General features: G+C 34.8%; 1 protein-coding gene across 1 annotated transcript in view; it reads left to right on the top strand.

The window, feature by feature from the left end:
- The window catches only part of RB195_020804 (uncharacterized protein), a gene marked incomplete at both ends in the record, with an annotated part of 38,876 nt that overhangs the window by 8,611 nt on the left and 9,475 nt on the right, over positions 1 to 20,790 (top strand). The gene's annotated exons all lie outside the window — the stretch shown is intronic.

Raw genomic sequence — 20,790 nt, 5'->3', positions numbered from 1 at the left:
TTAGCAGTTTTGTTCATTGTTGTTTTAATCCACAATGAAAGCGGATCTCTTTACTTAAATGACTCATTTGAGTACATTTTCTCGGGAGTGTCATCGCGATCGCTCTTGACTGTGTTGTTCAAGGTAACATCTGAGTGTTTACATGGGAGATTGTGGATGAGTTCCTGAAAATAAATGAAAAAATTCGGTTGTCTGGGATTTGACAGTAAACACTGATGTGTTCGAGAGGGGAATACCAATATTTTTGGGGACACGAATCGAATGCGATGAGAGAATGGATTTCCGGAAAAAAAGGGAGGATAATCTTGCCCGAGGCAATGTTTAATAACTTCTGTTTTATTAGTTAGTATTATTGGGTCGAGTTTGAATTTATGTGGCTAATGGCGACCTCAGTGAAAAGAGACGAACATCAAAAGAATTACATTTTGAGGAAAAAAAGAAGAAAAAAAGAAAAGTGAGATGTAAATGAAATCAGCACATCGTGATTGAGAAGTGGCAAATTTTTATTAAAAATACAACTGAAATTTAATCATGTACACTTTATTTTCAAAAGTTTACGGAGTATTCCCGAATTTTCTCTGCTTTTGTTGGAAAATCCCGGAAAATATCTTCCTGAAGAACAAAGGATCGATCGAGGAAATTCCACAAATGTCCATAAATATCCGTTTTTTTGAATACCGCCTACTCTAAAAAAGCAAGAATTTTTGCTATTTTTCAATGCATTTCTAATCAGAATAGTTGATAACAAGAATTCAAGAACAAGAATTAAATTCATCTTATCGTAACAATATTGAAAATAGCCAACTCCTATGTACATCTGTAAAAACCAAAGGTTTTTCATGAAAAATGTATTCACAGGGGATGCAAATTGGAAAGAAATGTGTTACTGGAAGGTCGTGGGCTAAATTAAAGTCCTGAGTATTAGCATGTGAGGTTTATCCGAGAGGACGGCTGCCTCGAGGGCTCAAGTGTTCGACATTTAGTGGGGTTTTCTAAAAATTTCGGCTATTTTTGACTTTAATTATTTATCGAACTACGCTTGAATATTTTTGCCTGCAAAAAAATTGGTAGTTAGCTTCAAAATTCGCTGAATTAATGTTGTTTAGCAAAAAAAAATCGAGTTGTATATTACTGTATTATATTTGAGGGTTACTGTGCGTATAACTCGATTTCATCAGGAAAAAGTGAAGAAGAATGAGGCTAATATCTGCTGGAACTAGTTATTATACTAGAACAAGATACCCTTGTAACATTTCAGCGTAATCTCGTTGCTGTCGCCTGCGATTCGCTCGCGTCGCAGCGAATTCGCTAGGTATAAACTCTGCAGAAATCAATCTAATTCTACACTTTAAAAATTTTGTTGTTATTTCTTATTGGTTTTCGTGGCCTCCAGAACGAACCCAAGCAAAATTAAGCGAAATTATCCTATTCTCTCTTCAATTTATTACTTAACTTTATAGTAATCTTAATTATTTTGTTTTGTTCCGAGTGTTTTCGATTGAATTCCGAGCACAAACCCAGCTGAGGCTCCTCAGCTGGTTGAGCATAGGGATGGATGAATTGATAATTTCATTCTCGCTCACGATTTGGAGTGACACGCAATTCCACATTTTCTGGAAAAAAAAGATGTTCTGTTTTTGCCTCCCCTGCAATCCATCAAATTTTTGGATAGAATATCTTCAGTTGTTCTGGGAAATACTCTCCACTTAGAAATAAATATTTTTTTTAGACTTAGAGAGGCATTTCTATCCGCTTGTGTAGCTGCCCTGCTTCAAATCGTATGTTATTCGTACTGCAAGTGGATTTTTAAAAATATTCCATCTTTTTGAGCAGTACCTGACTTCTTCTATTGAATTTCGACATTTTCCAAAATTTCCATCTATTCACTAGGGAATTGAATGAATTGAATAAGTTTTTTTTCAATTTTTCTCTGCACGATTTGCGCAAATTTTCCGTTCGTATTCGGAATTACATTAACGGAACACAAAGGCTGCAATTTTTCCATATTGATCGGTGACATCATGCACTACGGCAGCATCCATATTTCGTTCGAAAAAAAAAACATCCTGAACGCATAATTCAATAGATGGAAAAGCTAAGAGCTAGGAGTAAGTTAGTTTGCCTGGTAAACTACTTAGAAATTTCATTCTAACATTATTTTCTCAGAAAATTGCCGAGATCCAAGGATTCATTCCCAAGGATTTCTTTTTTTTTCACAAGATCTCTTTGGATTTCCAGTAACCACATCCATCTAAGCTTATCGTTCAACAAATCATTTTTTTCAAAGAATATTTTCTAAGCGATTATGGTGGCAAAGTATTGGTTTCGTATTCCCATGGTAATAGAATCCTGTGAGAGTTTCATTGGAAATTAGTCGAAATCGATTTTTTTTGCTAGATGGTCCCTTGGTTTTCGTTTTTGCCACTTCTTCTATTAGGTGGAAGTCCGATAAAATAAAATAAATACAAATCTGAAATAAAATGAAATTGTTGAAACTGCTGAAATACACATCACCGATAGGTGATCCCGTAGAAAATGCGTACCATGAAATGTTAATACAGTAACATTCTGAACTGTTCCTTTTTTCGATAATTTTTGATAACTTTTTGGCGGATGAGCGGGAAAAATACCTGCTAAAATGTTTTTTTTTTGTGTTAATTCGAGGATTCGCCTTCTGACAGATGGCAGCAACATGGTCGATAAATTTCTAAAACTTTTTTTTTCTTGGATAATCCTCCCTCTTCGTAAGCATGCCGCTAAAACAGCTGATGTTAGAAATTTGAATGCACTCTCCTAGGAGTGATGCTGTTGGACATTCGACTGAGGTCATGTCGCAACATTTATTACAGTTTTTGAATGGATCGAATCGAATGAATAATGGTCGACTTACTCGAATGGAGAGATCAACGATACTAAGTCAATTTTTCAAATTTTGCAACACTTTTCTTGCTTATTTTCCTCTCTCTTCCTTTCTATGTTTATCTATCCTTTTTTCTCCTTCTTCCTCCTTCTCTCACACTCCACTTAGCACTTCTAATTTCTTATGACAAAAGAGTACAATGAATTTACTAAAAATCCTATCCACCAGAGAAAAAAATCTATCCAGAAGTGGTCTGAAAGCCGCAGCAGCAGGAATAGAAAAATATCACTGTCAAAGGGCTTTCAGATATTTTTAATTAAATATATTCTGAGCTTCGGTGAAAATTGCTAGAAGCTTAAAATAAGGAAGATTAATTAACTCTAAAAAATATGTTCGGAAGTTACATCTAACATCCTAGCAAAATATTTTCAACGAAACGGAGTCACATGGATTTTCTCTATTGAACCGTTGAATTTGGCATCTACCTCTTTTTCCAGTCTCATATTGTCCAGAGAAAACGAACTTTGATACCATGTGCTAGTTAAATCTTTTAATTTTGAATAATACAAAAAGAAGTGTTAGCTCCTGAAATTTTTGATGCGTATTTCAGAGAATATTCGAAGTGTATTTGAAAACTTTCTTCCGTAACGTTGAATTTCCCCTTCCCCCGAAATTCGAGTACAACCGATAAAAAGGATTCTATGTCTAGGATTTTCTTGCGACTGCATAATCATAAGCTGGATGAGAGCGATCTATGAACTGACAACATGGTTTTAGATCGTAGGTATATTATTTTTGGTATATTATTTATTTTTTATTCTAATTTTTATTCACTTTGAAGTATGTTATTTATTTTTGCCAAAAATTATTTTTGAATTGACCACTTTCTTCTGTTTTTCCACAACATTGTGGAACTTTCCTTTCACATACTCGGAATTCTGCTGATTTGCGATCTATTTTTGGCGGAAAACTCGACTTTTGTCCTTTAAATGGGAAATGTTCTACAATTTTTTTTCCGTTGAATCCAGATGTTCTCCAATCTTTCGACAATCTTCAAGCTAAAAAGGACGAATTTTTACTTAATGAGCAGCGCAATCCGAGTCGACATGGTGTCAAAAACATAAGCTCTGCCGTGATTCCTGAATTATGAATTGATTCCTGATTCAGTAGGCACTCATGTCGTATTTTCTCCGCGAAACACATATGTCACATGAGAATTTGTGGTTTTTAAGATAATTGAGGGAAAACATACGTAATTAAGGAAAATATATGTGAAATGTTTTTCTTTTAAGATCAGTATCCTGAAAAATAGGGGAGTCTGACTCTTCCACTATCGAGAAGATCTGATGATGTGGACTAATTCAGAGAGAATACCAAGACCAATTCTTTCAAAATAGCGAGTAAAGCAGGAAATGAGGTCAAATTGCGAGTCAACTGCATGAATTTCAAGTCAAATGGTTAGAGAGTTTGCAGAGTCAAATTATTTTACGTAATAATAATGAATGAATTTTTCAGAAATTGATTTTTTCACGAGATTTTCGACGATTTCATAATAGTTCGCCAATTGTTCACATCAATATGCATGTGAATATTTTCCAATTTTTTTTTGGATGTACCGTAACATGATGATACCGTAAACTCTCCCTTTGCCTCAGCCTTGGTTGGATTCCCTAGTAGCGGAACATAATTAACCGATGATGATTTTTTTTGGAATACTAGTCTGGAATCGTTCGCTGTGGGTGCTGTTTATGACTCGCTCAAATCCTTAAAGATCTACATTAATAAATTAATTCGTTTTCAGTTAACTTCCTTAACTTCCTCAAGGAATAATTCAATTTGAAAAAAAAAACGCATTTGTTCCCTCTGAATTTTCTTCGCAAACGTGTTTATTTCTAAATGCTGTCGTGAATCTACGAACCATCTCCATTATTCATGTAAACTCACTTCGCGTCGACGAAGAAAACGATGTTTTTCCTTAAGCGAAGGGAATCTTTCCGGAAATATTCGCGACAGGGGCGTGGTTAGTTTACAAATCTATTTTGGTTAGATGTGAATATTTATTTTATGAGTGTCCCGGCTAAGATATCTTATTTCTCCGATATCCTTTAGTGTTTACCTACATATATGTATGTAGTGCTCACCAAAATTAATTACTGCCATAGTTCTACGCTTCTGACAGCGATTGTACCTTTAAAGTACTGTAACCTTATTACTCTTGTGAACTTAAGTGAAAGTTTAATTTACAGCTAAGTGACATCACTTTAGACTTCTAATCGGTGGTCAAATAATTTTATTCTTTGTAAAAGAAAGGTGCAAATTTGAACTTATCCGGTGCTTATTGAATTTTTATGGAATAACCAATTGTTAAATGCTATTGTAAATGAACCCATCCAGAAACCGATTGAAACTTCTGCTAGCTTTCCGTTTTTTCCTGTTCTTGAAGTTCTTTCCAGGGGAAATCCAAGTGCACATATATCTCGCAATCTCTGCTATCAGTTATTTCAATTATTATTGAACCAGGCCAACTTTGTTCAGAACATACTTTTTTTAAAAATTGTTTTGAAAATATTTCTGTTTATTTTCAATTTTCCTTTTCCCATATTGTGACAAAAACCGAGAAAAAACAAGTGAGAAGCTTTGAATTTTGAAACGAGGATGGTTCGCTGCAGAAATGCTAAGGCAATATATTACAAGTCGATGTCTCTCTTGGAGTTATTTATTTTACTAATATTTTTTTTTCGAAATTCTATCCGTTGAGAAAGTGAAAAAGCATAGCTTGAAAAAAATGTTAAATAAATTAGTAGGAAAGGTCAGGAATAATTTATGGTCGCCTTATCCAAACCAAATCGCATCAATAATGCAGGAAAAACAAAAACAGAAGGAAAACAGAAATACAATAGAACATGTAGAAAAAAAAATTTGTGGTTTCATTCCTCGGCTGTATTTTCACTTACGGGAGTTTTTGTAGAGAAATGAGGTCGCCGAAAATTCAGTCCAGCTTCTCTTTTTGTTGCAGCAATTGCTGCTTTTCTAGCGATATAAAATAGCGAAGCTTCGCAACATATGCTATAGTTTAATAGCACTATGGTGTTCTCTATGCTCTACAGCTAACGTATAAAATATTGTACTAGGAAAAACAGTGATTGATGCTGATTGCAATCCAGATGTCGGATCCTAAGATTGACTATTTGTTTTGCCATGGTCTGGATTCGCTGGCAGTTCGAGGTTTTTCTTACTTTTGAGGGAAATGAATCGAAATCTAAATAGCTATTCAAAGTGCAATGTGTTTTAAAAAATTTACGGATGCGAAATGAGTCCGGGAAAGCGAGAATCACCTGGTTTCACGCACCTCTGAAGCGTCGGAAGAATATTTCTGTCCATACTAGACGGACTTGCATTTTTTAGTGAATCAGGGAATGAAAAAATGTACGAAATAAGCAAATTCTCTTTTAAAAGAACGTTTTTTTTTTGGAAGAGATTTTCACTTTTTATTGAAACGAGAAAAAAATTGGATAATGAAATTACGGGTGCGTAGCTACATACTGGTTTTCAAAGACCGAGTAACAGAAGTAATCTTACATTTATTTATATTTCCTACATTATCCTTTTTATAACCTACATTTTTTCATGACAATAATTGAGGAAAATTTTCTAAATTTAGTTGTATTTTTCTATTTTTTTTTTCAAACCCAACTTTCAGCATTCTTATCAGAAGATACTGAAGAGGAAAATAGGAACATTCGAAAAGATATGCACAGTAGCCTAGAACCTCTGGCCGGATCCGACACAATCCAGAAATCTTTTTTTTTTAATTTGTCCTTGAAGAGTGCATCAAATTTAACGAATCGTTCCTTCCCTCAGTTACACAGTGTTTTCCTCGAAAAATTCCAGAGAACAAATAGCACGTGATGAAATAAATCCATTTCTACTAAACTTAAAACATTGTAACAGCTTAGAAATGGCTAACTATTTTCTGCAAATATTTCTACACCATATTTTTTTTCGATAATCTTTAGCTCGAGCCTTCTGCCTAGAAACTTAAAGAGATTTTTAAGTGAGTCGGTCTTTTTTTTTGAAAGAGAAGAAATAATCACCACAGAGGGGAGTTTCTCATCAGTTACAACTTTCATAGCCGATTTTCTAGAATCCCTACCAGAAAAATAAGCATAAAACAGCAAAAGTATTTGTATCTTCTAAATTAGCTCATTGTAAAATTTTCTCTTTTAAATTTAGCATATATTATTTCCATTAGGTTGGTAGGATGATGAGTAAGAGACCTTTGATGAAAACCTTTGAGAAAAGGAGTTGTAGAGGTCCAGAAGGACAGCAGCGATTGATTTTTGTAGAATTTTTCAAGTTTTCACCGTAATACAAAATTTTCTGGGGAGAAATAGGAACGAAAGAGCAAAACTATGTGAAAATTTGAAGGAACTGCTGGATTCCTTTCATAATATGGGTCTATCATTCTGATATATGATACTGTACTGGTACTTTTACACCTTTCTTTAGATAATATATTTTTAGGTGTTCAGTAGATTTAATACGATGTAAAATGATCAAAAATTTGGACGTGCTTACGTCTTACGCGTGTTCTCTTCACAAGAAATTAATAAGAGATAATTTTTGATGGATTTCATGGAGAGTTTAAAATTTCAAAATTTCCTCTTTGAATTCTGCTCTCATCTCGGCATCATTATCCGCGGAAATGTTCTATGATGTGTTGCTGTTTACTCTAGCTCTGCTTCTTTGTCGTTTAGCTCATCGAAAGTGCAGAGTGTGTTTAACAAATGGTTTTATGACATCGACACTTCACTAATGCCATGAATCTACTTGCTTTGTTTTCTTTACTGGGGGGTTTTTTCCGCCACTCCTGAGCTGTTTTCTTTTCATTGATCCGGGAAACTTCGAGCGCTCAACGAGTGTTGTCACGTCGCTCTACTTTACAATTTCCGAGACGAGGGATCCTAGGACAATGCTGTTCGATGCTGTTGTCAGATCTATGTAGTCGGAGTTTAAGAAGTCGTCCCAGTTATCTCATTTTTCAGGATCTCATTGATCACAGATTCCTTTTTTAATCTATAGTTTATTTTATAGTTTTTATAGTCGCTTCGTGGAAATCCCATTAAATTAGCTTCCGAAGTTGTGAATTTCTCGTTGCTTTGCTGAGGAGAAGGATTGTTTTGAGGATTAGCCATTAGTTTTGAGGATTTCCCACCATCCTTCCACAGTTTTTAAGGACAAAACTCGATGCCTGCTTTGCTATAATCTTCCGCTCTTGTCTATCTATCCTATATACTTTTATTCGAGCTTTTTTTTCTAGTGAATTGAACCCTTTGAAGAATTTAAGTGCTCTGTAGTTCTTTGATTCTTTCTTTTTTCCTTCCTTTTTTCATTCTTTGTTTCTCAAAGATTGAGTTGAAAAAGTTATTGTCATTTATTCAGTTTAGTTCTTTATTATTTATTTATTTATTTATTTACCTATCAGTTATTTATTATTATGTTATTAGTTATTTAAAAACTTGGAATTGGAATGGAAGAAATTCTTGGATTTTACGTTCGTTATGTTAAAATTCTAAGAGCCGTTCCAACTTATTCCCTCTTAAAAATCCTAGAATTTTCGGGAGCTATCCTTTAAAATTTCTGCTGATTAAGGTGCACAATAGCAAGTTGTCATGCACTAAGCACAAACTCAGAATATTCCCAATGTTTTGCGTTTCATATCTCTAGTGCACATTTATTTATTTATTTATTTATTTATTTATTTATTTATTTATTTATTTATTTATTTATTTATTTATTTATTACATTTATCTATGACGGTTGATCGCTGGGACTGTCGCATGGAGAGTTTTAGCTGGTAAAAAAATTGTTTTCCTTTATTGTTTTTTTCTTTTCCTTTTTTTTTTTGTTCTTTCTCTCTCTTTCACTTTCTATTACTCAAATATAAAAATCGGTAAGTTCTTTGCAACTATATATTATATATATTTATTATACTTATTATACTATTATATATATTTCCCGGGGATCCATTAATTTTTTCATCTCTCAATGTCGTCCTGTTATCCGATTTTTTTTCCAGAGGAAACACAAAATGCTATGTTATTGGCAAAGTTCGAATTCCATCCGTTCTCTGGTTTCCACGCTCTCAAATTTCCGAGAGACCGATTCTCGTGTTCGTTTCGAATTTTTCAGTGCTCTCCTACGCACATACATTTCGTATCCGAACGAAAGCGACGCTGCACGAGCACACACACTGATCGGATTCGCGCATTAGCAAAAAACCTCATTGCCATCCGTCCGGCCGGCCGGCCGGTTCGAGAGTAATTCCAGAGAGATTGTGCAGAGGAGTAGTGATGGGTTGTGTCGGAGCCGAGCTTGTCGAGCGCCACTCTCCAGCCCGCAGATGGGCTGTGTTTTTGCGTGGATATGGCTGGCGCTGCTTGCAAAACAGATTTTCTCGCGTCCTCAGGCAGCTTCACTCTTTTTCGGGAGCCTCTTACCACTACGGTCCGTGTGAATTCGGCTGTCCACAAATTGCCTTTTTCGTAAGGATGTTTAGGATTTCACTAAGATTTTTAAGAACTAACCTTCAGCACTTCGACGAGAATTTAAGGATGGAGCTGTTCTGTTGTCTGTCAGAAGGGATTAAAATCCATTGATATTTCTCCTCAACTCCCTTCACCACCTCTTGGTCCAGGACAAAATTTTCGTGTAGATTCTCCCCTCCTTCTCGGATTTTGAACTCATTTTGTTATTTTTCTGATCGCTATGTGGCAAAGTAAATAAATATTCTGATTTATACTTCTTCCGTTCCCTCTTCCACAGAAAATCTTTGTTTTGATTGAAGGAAGGTGGAAAACGCATTTCCTCAAACAACAAATTCTTCCATCTATGCCAAATCCTTGAAACTGGCCTCAAATCCCGTTGATAATTCAATTTTTTCACGAGAAATTCGATCCTTCAGAAGAGCTCCAGGGCAACCCTATAATCCTTATCTTATCCTTATGGAAATAATCCTTATTTGGGAGTCATTTTGGAAGGAGTTTTTTTTTCACGAAATAACCGATAAAAATTTCTCAAATAACTTCTAACCACTTGTTAGCAGTTCAGACGTTGTAAAATTGGCGGTTAGCCATATATTCGTCCTACTGACAAAAAGTGATCTAACAAAAGACGTTGATCGATTGATCGGTGAGATCATTCGATTCGAATTATTCGCAAGAACTATGAAAAGTAAAGTAAAAGATGTCCTTTATGCTACATATTTTCCAGAAACCACTGCCGTTGATCATTTTTTCACCTAATATTTTTATAGTTGACATGGAATAACGAGGATAAATATTCGGGCGATCATCCACGAAAAACAACTGTCAGTTGTTAAGCGGAGTGTTGACGACATTTGCGGCAGCGGTAAGCCGTTGCGATGTCTCATCGAAAATAATTGCATCGAGCGGTAAGAGAATGGGAAGAGAAATGTTTTCAAATTAAAATAAATTCCACACGAATTTCATGCTACGGAAAAAAATAGTTCCGATTCATGCAGTGAAGCATGCGGATGTGATGGATTCGATTTTTGATAAGTTTTTTTTTTAATTTCTTTCTAGAGAAAATCCCGGTGTTTTTTGTTCTTTTTGGAGGTGGACGAGAAACTGCTGACGCTTTGCTTTGCTAGGATGCGAAATGAGGATGGCTTTCTTCCGATGTCACCCCACAGTTGTACTTCTTAAGTGGATTAGACTATTCTAGTTCATGTTAATTGTGCAGAAACAAGAATAGAGCTAGACTGTTCAGACAGTTTTTTTCCTTATTCAATATAAATAAAAACAATAATATAAATTAAATATCTTTTTCTGTCGCGTTATTTCTTTATTTTATTGATAGCGCATCACTGGTGGCTATCGTGACTCTGTTTTTTATATCTGAGCGAAAGTTTCGCTTTTTAGGAGGAAAGTCGTCTCAAGATCATGGATTTTGTGACTATGTACATATCAGAAATATTGCGCAAAATTCAAATCCCATTTTCTCATTAATTTTGAGAACAAACAGAAAGAGGTCGCATGATGGTCAGGGAAACTCTTGAAAAATCCAACAAATATCAATTTCCTAATTCAGAAACTCTTCCCGCTGTAGGTGCGAGCTCTCCTTGTTCGGGATTAAACTATGTTGCTTCCTAGAGTTTTTATTCGGGCGGTTTTTCTTCTTAATACAGTAGTTTCTTCCCTTTTACACTGTACAGCAACGGAAAAACTGCTGTATAAATGATGCTCAATGGAGCTGAATCCTTGCCAAAGTAAAAAAAATTACGAATCTAAGAGAGGTTATAGGATTTATTAAATAGATAATAAATACGATGAGATAAGTAAATGTGCGATAGTGCAATGGCGCGATTAAATAAACAAATAAATAAAAATAAAACTTAAAGAAAACAAATAAAATAAAGAATAAATAAAATGAATAAACAATACAGGTTGCTGGTGAATTACGTATTGATTGCTCCTCTAAGTATTTTTCAAACTGTTTTTCATTCATTTTTATACGTCTGGTCGTGTTCTTCCACAATCCTTTTTTTTACAGTCCTGAAATTTTAATTTGAAATTGGGAGGAACTAATTCATATCCATATTCCATTCTATAATTTACTTATACGCTCCTCTAATGAATTTTCTAACACTGATGCTTTTCATGGCTTGTAAATCCCACATAATTATGTTTTCCAATCTTTTTTTTTCCTAATAAATGTACATAAATTCAAATAAATATAAACATACTTGTAGCCTCCAAAAACTTAGCAGGACTGGTCGTTTAAAAAAATTTTTTTTTGAAGCTTAAATGTGAGAGGTTTAACCATGCTTTAGGTTGTGGCTAACCTTTAGTTGTGTACTTCATAAAGCGAAAACCCTTTAAAATGTTTTCCTAGTCATCCATAATTACTGGTTCCTGGTGAATAAATCATGTACCTACCTCCTGTTGGGTAAGTAAGTGAAAGGATACTATTATTCGAAGGATAGCGGCAATTTCGATTTCAGATCATGGCAAATTACCCATTTAGCCGTCTATTTTCTTAGTCCTACATAAATTTCCTTTTTTTTTTCGTCCTTAACGTTAATAGACAAAATTAAAGTATCGTAATTAAACACAAGTTAATCGTAACAAAGAGCGCCCTAGGGGACTGGATGTCCTTCTTCTTTAATTTACTGGAAAAGATTAAGAACATCAAAAAACCCTAGTAATCTCTATGTTTTAAGAAATATTTGAGTAATCTGACTTCTCGATAAAAAAATTTTTGACTAAATCTCATTTAATTAAACAACTCAGGTCATAGCAATATTTCTTAGCAAATTCTCATCTTCGTCAGGTGAAATTACGCAAGGTTTCTTTTAATGTAGTTTTTATGTAAATTTTAGATGAATAAATAAATAAATAAACTGTAAATAAATATAAATAAGTAGATTGTTGTATTCTATTGTGATGTAAATAAATTTTAAAACATTTCATGACATTCAAATGTAATTTATTCAATTGTGAGAAAATTTTTCTAAATATTCCGAAATTTTTATTCAATAATTCCTGTTTCAACCGATCTCTTTAGTGTGATTGCATCGTTCGGTTTCTTGAACGGTTGGTTCTCGTTTTATTATCGTTTGCAATCAAAATAACAAGTAAGCAATAGCGAGTCATTTAGTGAGACTGTAGACTGTAATGACGTACAGTAACCTACAGTAACCATGGTAATACGTGGCCCGAAAAACGGATAGGAACAATCAATCCTCAATCCGATTTCTTGTTTTCTTTTTCTGGCGAAGGATTGTCGTGGTTACTGTAGCGCATCATGTTTCTACAGAAATTCAACACGGTGGTTTATGCGGAAGTTTATTTTTGTGATGGATCGTCTTCGGCAGAATGATTACAAGAGCAAGGTTCATAATTTTCCACAGTAAGAAAAGTTTGTCCAACAACGTTTCCAGCTGTCTATGAGAAAGACCTCAGCACTGCATACTTTCGGCATTTTTCCTCTTATCATAGTTATTCCCTATTTCCAGCTGCTACTCTAAGAAATTTTTTGCTTTGTTTTATCCTGAAAGGAGTTTTCTTACGCTCCAATTCATCTATAAAAATTCTAACAAACGATGCTGGATCTATGAGGTACATCCAGCCTTATGCATTACTAAATCCTCTTAAGGCTATTGCAATGATCACCAACTTAGTGAATTTGTGTCTTGCGAATTATTTCGTTTAACCAGCCTTATAAGAGTATAACAGAATTAAAAATTATGACCGGAAAATTATTGAAATTTTCGACACAATCAGAGTGCGTTAGAAAGGGAAAAAATAGATCGCAGAGGAAGTGCACGTCATTTCAACGAACGTAGGAATTGCCGCAGATGCGTGGCGGTCGCCCAAGTAGACATATGTCCCGCCATATATGCGTTTGAGGGAAAGTTAGTTACTTTCTCCGCTATTCTCCATTTTTCCATTAATTTTTTAATTTTGTCCTGGGACCTACGGGATTTTATTACACTCTTTCCGGAAGGACGAGTGGACGAGTCAGTACGACTTTAACTTCGTTGATGGACTTTATTTTGATACATTTCTCTCATCCTAATACTAATAATAGTAATAATAATAATAATAATAATAATAATAATAATAATAATAATAATAATAATAATAATAATAATAAATCACTACAGTAATACAAATTTGACATATTTCTCTTCTCTTTTATTCTTCAGCTTTGTTTGAGCAGAAATGCCCCAAAGTAGCGCTGTCAAAAATCAGAAACACTTTTATTTTCTTGTTTCGACGGCGGCAGCAGCAAATTTTTGTTGAAAAGCCAACTTCCTCATTCTATCTCATCCATATTCTCAAATTAAAGTAAAAGAAAAGCTGTCGTATTCCTTGTTCTGGTAATTTTTCTCCTTAAACATAGTTGACATGCTTCATCCCTACTCATATTATCCGAATACGGCGATATCATGCACATTTGAGGAAATTAACGAATTTTTGTTTTGATCGCTCAGAGTTTATTATGGCTTTCCGGAGCAATAAAAAAAATATTTTCGCACAACGATCGTCTCTGTATTCGCATATCCATCAAACAGCGATGATCTATGACTATGTTTACGGTGTATGAAAGATTTTTGAGCTTAGGTATGTGCTGATATGCTCTCTATACATAGGTCCTGGAGGAAATCAATTATCCTACACAGTAATGATCAATAGATTACTGTAGTTTGGAAACATCAAAAATACGGTTGCAATCAATAAACACATTTCTGCACTATTTTTTTTTTTTCGAAATTTAAGAATTTAAATGGGTTGCTGGAAAATTGAATTGGATTAACTGAATGGAATTTAAACAGAAAAAAATTAGAAAACCTATTTTTCCTAGTTTTTTGCCACTCATTTGAATTCTTTCTTAAGTTCCACATTTTTACTTTAATTTTGCACTGGAAGGATGATTGGAAAATTTATTAGAGAGGACGATCCAGTGAATGCAAGAATGAACGGATGAAAACATTTAATTCTCAGATGGTCACATTAGTGAGCTTGATGATTCCTTTTTTTTTTGTTTTCTTTTTCGAACACAACCTCTATTATCACCTTTACCTTATTTTAATTTCTTAGATTTTTATATATATTTATACACCCTATAAGTACTGTAATAAGTAAGAGTAATTTAGCAAACTCGTCTTCACTGAATTTTCCAAGCTTAATTTTTTTGCCAGGTGAGTAATTCGTAAGACTCAGATCAATGACTTGGACCTGGAGCCGTGCTGAAGTCTGGGATATCTATAGACTTTCACTTTAAGGAATTTTCCAATGAATTTATCAATTTTCTTGATTCGTATTTTCTTCTAAAAAGCTAATTTTTAAACCAGTATAAATAACATATTAATTTACTTCGAATATTTGTGTCCGCTGAGGTGTTTTGCATGTTCAGTGTAAAACTTTTTCTCGACAACACCCTCGATCGTTCAAAGCTGTTTTGAGTGATCGATTAGCTTTTGATCATACGATTGCACTCATAACAATCTGTGGATATTGCAGAATCTCCTGGTTTCAGCTCTGTACTTAAAGCACCTGATGGAATATTAGTGTTAGTGACAGAATATCGGTGTCATATTTATTATAGATATCATATTTATAGTGCATACTTATATTTATACATAATTATATTTTATATTTATTACATTATTATCACATATTTTATATTTATTTAAACATAATATATGTAATAAAAATAAGATATTATATTTGTCCATGGATTCTTTGCGGATTTCGCTCTCAACGATCATCTTCCGGTAGCTGAAAACCCGCATGGATCATATCTTTGCTAAGGTAGAAGCCATTTCACTGATATAGTTGTGTGCCGAGCGTCTATTGCGTTTACGGATCGTTTGTGTCAATTTGCAAACCGCAATAAAAACCTGGATATTGTATTTTGTATTTTATATCTTTTTAAATTTTGTTTTTATTTTTTAAACTTTTTAAAATATTTTTTATATTTTTATTTTACTTTTGCATTTTATTGTATTTTTCCATTATTTAACTATTTTCTTATCTTTGTATGTATTTATTATACTAACATATATTAGCTATTTTATATTTTTTTAATGAACCTTATACAGTTCTTTAAATTTAGGGATCGGTCGTTCTTTCTAAGATCACGTGATGATTTGATGCAGCAAGGGATGCGATGTTTTTTTACTCTGTCTGATCATTTTCAATTACTTCATATTAATTGTGTAGAGAAGTTTTTTTTTCATCCGGAAATTAATTGGAGATTAGATAGTTGTTCTAAACTTCGCAATTTTTCCAGCACTATTGTGTTTTTCGCTGTTGCTAAAGTTTAATGTCTGGAAAATTTTACGAATTTCAATCCCTAATCTTAAATTTGCCGTTTTCTCGATCGCACAAATCCAAAAAACTACTTCGTGGACGCGATTCGTAATGTGGTGCTGCTATTTTGGTGAGCTGAAGGCACCGATTTATGCGTCCAGAAATTTCGTCCGCTAGTTGTTTACGAGCGCCCCGTTGCAGTTTTACACGTACCACCACCACCGCCACCACCACCACATCAAAGGAGACATTTTTGATTCGGATGTCTGCCAGCAATCAGAGTCAACAACATTGAACATCGTTATCTTAAAATTCGTAGGGAAATTTTCCCTACAAAAACAATTATATTCCTCTTAGGAAAAATAAATATCATAAAATAAGATGTTTGTGCAGCAGTTGTGGATTTGTTTCGAACGATAGGAATAATAAGATCCTGTTCCGAGTATAGATAAAGAAATGATCTACGATATAAAATGATGGAAATTGGATTACGACCCCACCGCCTAGTTTCGCTAGCCTTCATATATCCTACTCATTTACTTTCTATTCCATTTATTTATTTTCTATTTTCATTTATTTTCTGCTTTCCTATTCGTTCGTTCATTCATTCATTCATTCATTCATTCATTCATTCATTCATTCATTCATTCATTCATTCATTCATTCATTCATTCATTCATTCGATCATTCATTCATTCATCCATCCATCCATCCATCCATTCATTCATTCATTCATTCATTTCATTCAAGCTCCAAGCAAGGCTGCCGCTATATATTCTGCTGTCGTTGACGATTAGGATTCCATTGTTGATTAGCAGTGGCTGTGGCCGGTGGAATGTGGCAGCGATATCCCCGGTCGATCCTATCCAAGTTACTACCTATTAAGGAATAATTCCCCGCTCCTGCCAAGATTACTGTAGCTTATTTTTTCCAGTTTAATTTCTCCAACGTAGTTCTATTTCTCACATTTCCTATGAGGTTTATTGATTTACCTTAACGGCATCACCCCATGAATCTGAGGTGGTATGGATTTCAGGTGGAGTATTTGTATACGGGATAGTTGATTATGGAGAGAAGGGTGATCTCGTCCATTTCTTCCTAATTACAGTAAAAAATGTCCCGGAAGATACGGCTTTGAGCGATCCGGCGCGCTATTTTCTGCTATGAGTTCGATTGGAGCGCGTCAGCCGTGTGCACTCGCCGCATCTTCCGGGCCGTTTTTTACGGGAATTAGGAAGAAATGAACGGAATTACCCACTCTCCATGATCTACGAAGTTTCTGGGGTGATGCCTTTAAGATGAAAACTTAACCTATACAGACGTCTTGCGGTCTTCAATACGTATCCCGAAAATAAATCCAGAATAGCTAATGACCTGTCGCGCTCGGCTACGGAACTCCATAACTCTTTCCAACTTCTCTCACTCAAGACATATTTCATTCTGCGCGCTATATATAACCTAGAATCATGCCTTCATCCTGCTCAGAAATGGATATGGTGTGGAGAGCTTTCACCATGAACAGATACAGTTCTACTACCTTAATCTACATAGATCCACCTACTCAATTCGTTGCAGGAACATGTTTCATCTTTCTTTCATCCATCCATGCATGCAGAAAAGCTTAGAGACAAATAAACGAGGATTTTAAAAAGACACAAAGCTTTTCGTGCTAATTGCTCCCGTTTCTCACAATCACTAAATCTCGTTTCTTCTCGCTTCCATCTCGCTTATATGGAGAACGAACCGGGAAAAACGTATATTATATTTTCGATTGCTTATGGAAGCCCCGGTGCGAAGCATTTTCATTCCGAAGCTGCCTTGAGAATGCTCTATGGACACCTAAACGAATCCTTTTTCGATAGTCCATAGATTGAAGGATCAGGAAAAGCCACATTTTTCATTCAGCAGCAGTGGATTAATAGGCTGCACTAGTTCTTTCAAGAAGAAAATTCTTAAACGTTTCCTCTCAGGACCATCTTTTCCGCTTAGTGATAGCAGCAACAAGACAGATAGGAGACAATTTAGCGAAAGTGAATATGGAGGATTCATTATGTTTCATTCCTGTCGAATCCCATGTATGGATAAATAGAGGGAATTAGATATTAAAAAATTAATTCCAAACAATCCGTGAACACAAATGAATCCATTTTAGTCTAAAAATTTGAATATTTAACCTCTTTTAGACCACCGTAGATTTCTTCTTCGTTCGAAATATTCAGCTGCTCGTTCTTAATGAAGTTCCCTTTATTTGAAATTTAATGAAGTTTCCTTTTTTTGAAATTTAATGAAGTTTCCTTTTTTCTTTTTTTTTCGAAAAATGTCAAATAATGGAAACTTATGTAATTGATGGTTGATTTCACAAGCAGATGCGATGCGACCGACTATTTTCCAGTGGTGATGGATGTGAAAGCCCTAAAAACACATTTCACTGCACTTGATGAGTCCGTGAGATTCTCCTTCTTGTCAATATTCTTCCTTGAATTCCTGGGAATTTTCCAATTTAGATTTCTAGCCATGGAGATCTATTATTTCCTTAAGCGTGTAGCTAAGAGGCATCGCTAAGCTCAAAATATTTCAAGGAATATTTTCAAGTCGCTTAGTTCTCTCAAGATTTTGAGAAACTTGCATAACTCTAGTAATTTTTAACTTGTTTTTTATTACATATTTACATAGCATGTATACATGTTTACATGGAAATCTGTGTATATTTACCTTTTATAGTTATTTTTAAATCGCAGATATTTGGAGCAAAGATATTTGATGCTCTTGGTTGGTACTAAAGTATTATTTGAGTTCATAATCCTCCATGCTATGAGTTTCTATTCTTCTTTGTTTTTTAACTATATAATTAATTAATCTTAATTATCAATTTTTAATAAAAACATCAAGCTGTTGATTTTCTCAGAAAATGCAAAAATTAATAAAACGCAATAGATTTTTTTTATAAAGCAGGAAATTTCTAGAAATTTAGCATGGCAGGGGTGGTGGTGCGTTTCGTCGACGTTCTGCCGCTGACGTTTCCTCAGAGGCAAATAGATTGAAATTGTGAGGAAATTTCCTGGAACGCCCCGTCCATCAGTTCCACAATGGATGTTCTGGATAAAACACGATCCATAAATCTTGTTATTCAATCTCATTATGAATGCGAGAAATATATCCACTTTATCGGATTTTTTTCCGCATTTCTGGGAGAATTTTCCAAACGCTTCCCGCTGGCGTAGCCCGAGTAATATGAACAAATCCACAATTCCAAAATTTCTTTCTTGTATTGTTTTTGGGCCATTGAAAACTGAAATAGCAAAGTATTTCGTTAGAAGCGGTGTACCATCACCGCATTTTGGGAAAGGGAAAGATTTTAGTGTTTTTGAAGGAGGCTCTTAAAACTGACGGCCGTCATTCTCGAAAATTTTGTCACTATTTCACTTTATTTAAATTTGGAGAAGCATAAGCGCCAGAAAATTGAGGAAACTCGCTGGCTGTCGCGCTAAATTTGTGCAAATTCGCTTCTTTATATACCGTGTTGTCGTGTTTCCATCAATTTTTCCCCGTCTTTAGAAAAAAAAACAACCAACCACTAAATATTCTTAAGAGAAATTCTAAAGCGAAAGGAAAATATGAAATACCGTAGCAAGAAGGATTATAAATTCAGCTAGTAGGGTAGAATTCTAATTTTATACAAAAAAGTACGAATAGCTTGTCTGCATAGCAATATTTCTTGCCAAATTTGCACTCTTGCCGTCTTTACCATGTTATCAAGCGATGAACCACTAAAAAAAAGTTATTTTCTCCAAGTCATGTGGGATTTTACCGTTATTACCCACGCTAGAGACATTTTATAGGATTTAATATGTAAGAATTACATGATTTTATTGGATCTCATAGAATGTGAAACTCAACAGCATGAATCCTTTGCTTTTTTAGAAAACAAAATTGTTGGGACTAGTTCTCGTTTTCCATACAGTAGTAGATTTATTGCAACATCATCACTTATTTATTCAGAGTTATGGTACGAAGTGGGAAAAGTTGTTTTCTTCATTTAAAAAAAAATTAATAAATGAGCTGTTCCCAGATCTGGTAAAGATAAGTGGGGATAGTCTGGGAAACGTTCGAAAATTTTTAAAAAAAGGATCTCTGAAGCTATCAACCTGACGCTTTTTCTTCTCACTTTTTCCGAGAAACACTCCACAAAACAAGAAGAATAGCTGCAGTTTTTCTAGCGAGATAATTTTATTGACGCTTATTTACTCAATTGGAAAGAACATCTCGTATTTGTAAACAACTTCAAGATCTTTATTAAATTTCCACACAGACGATGTTGACAACTGGGCAGCTTCCCGAAGAATGCTGGATTCCTTCCTTCGTAACGCGTTTAGAGGGGAAGTATAGTGATTTTTGCATTTTTCTCTGATTTTGTCCGTTTATTCGCTGTTATTTGGGATATTTCGGGAGGAAATCATTTTCTCCAGCCGTGGATCCAAGCTTATGCTCAGCTATCGTGTAGATATAACTGACAGGTAACTATCCAGAGCTAAGTATAAAGATTATTGTCCTTAGTGTCTTCGACATCCAAGAATTCCCCTCGATGTGCACGGTGACGCCTTCCGCTTGGCCTCATCGTCGCCCGCTGCCCTCATGGGAAGACGGCGTTAGGCAGGGCCGGTCCGCTAACGTATTGGGATGTGTTTTTTTTTCCAGGCGGTCCGCACTAAAAGTGCTGCTTATCGATTGTTTTCGAATTTTTCTATAATAAGAATTTCCTGCTGACTGATGGGAATTTCAGAACTTTTATTCCAGGAACAGCAATGTTTTCCTAATCTTTTCATATTTCTCTCCACATTTATTTATTCCTAAGCCTGCTCCATCAAGTGCTTATTATTTTTTTCGCTGGGTTGTTTTGCTTTGGATTTTTGCCCTCCGGCTATTTGTCAACACTTCTCTCCCAGCCAGCCGTGGCACATGTCCCATACATATTATCATCGACATTCTGCTGCTTCTGCACGCATCACTATACATGCAGCATCTAAGCAAACGAGTAAATTTGTCTGCATCAAAGCTTTGGCGTGTTTTTTTTTTTTGTCTCGGACATTT

Source organism: Necator americanus, chromosome II, assembly GCF_031761385.1.
Source record: "Necator americanus strain Aroian chromosome II, whole genome shotgun sequence".
NCBI classification, from domain to species: domain Eukaryota; kingdom Metazoa; phylum Nematoda; class Chromadorea; order Rhabditida; family Ancylostomatidae; genus Necator; species Necator americanus.
The sequence above is the reverse complement of the archived record's forward strand: the minus strand, read 5'-3'. Positions and strand labels throughout refer to the sequence as shown.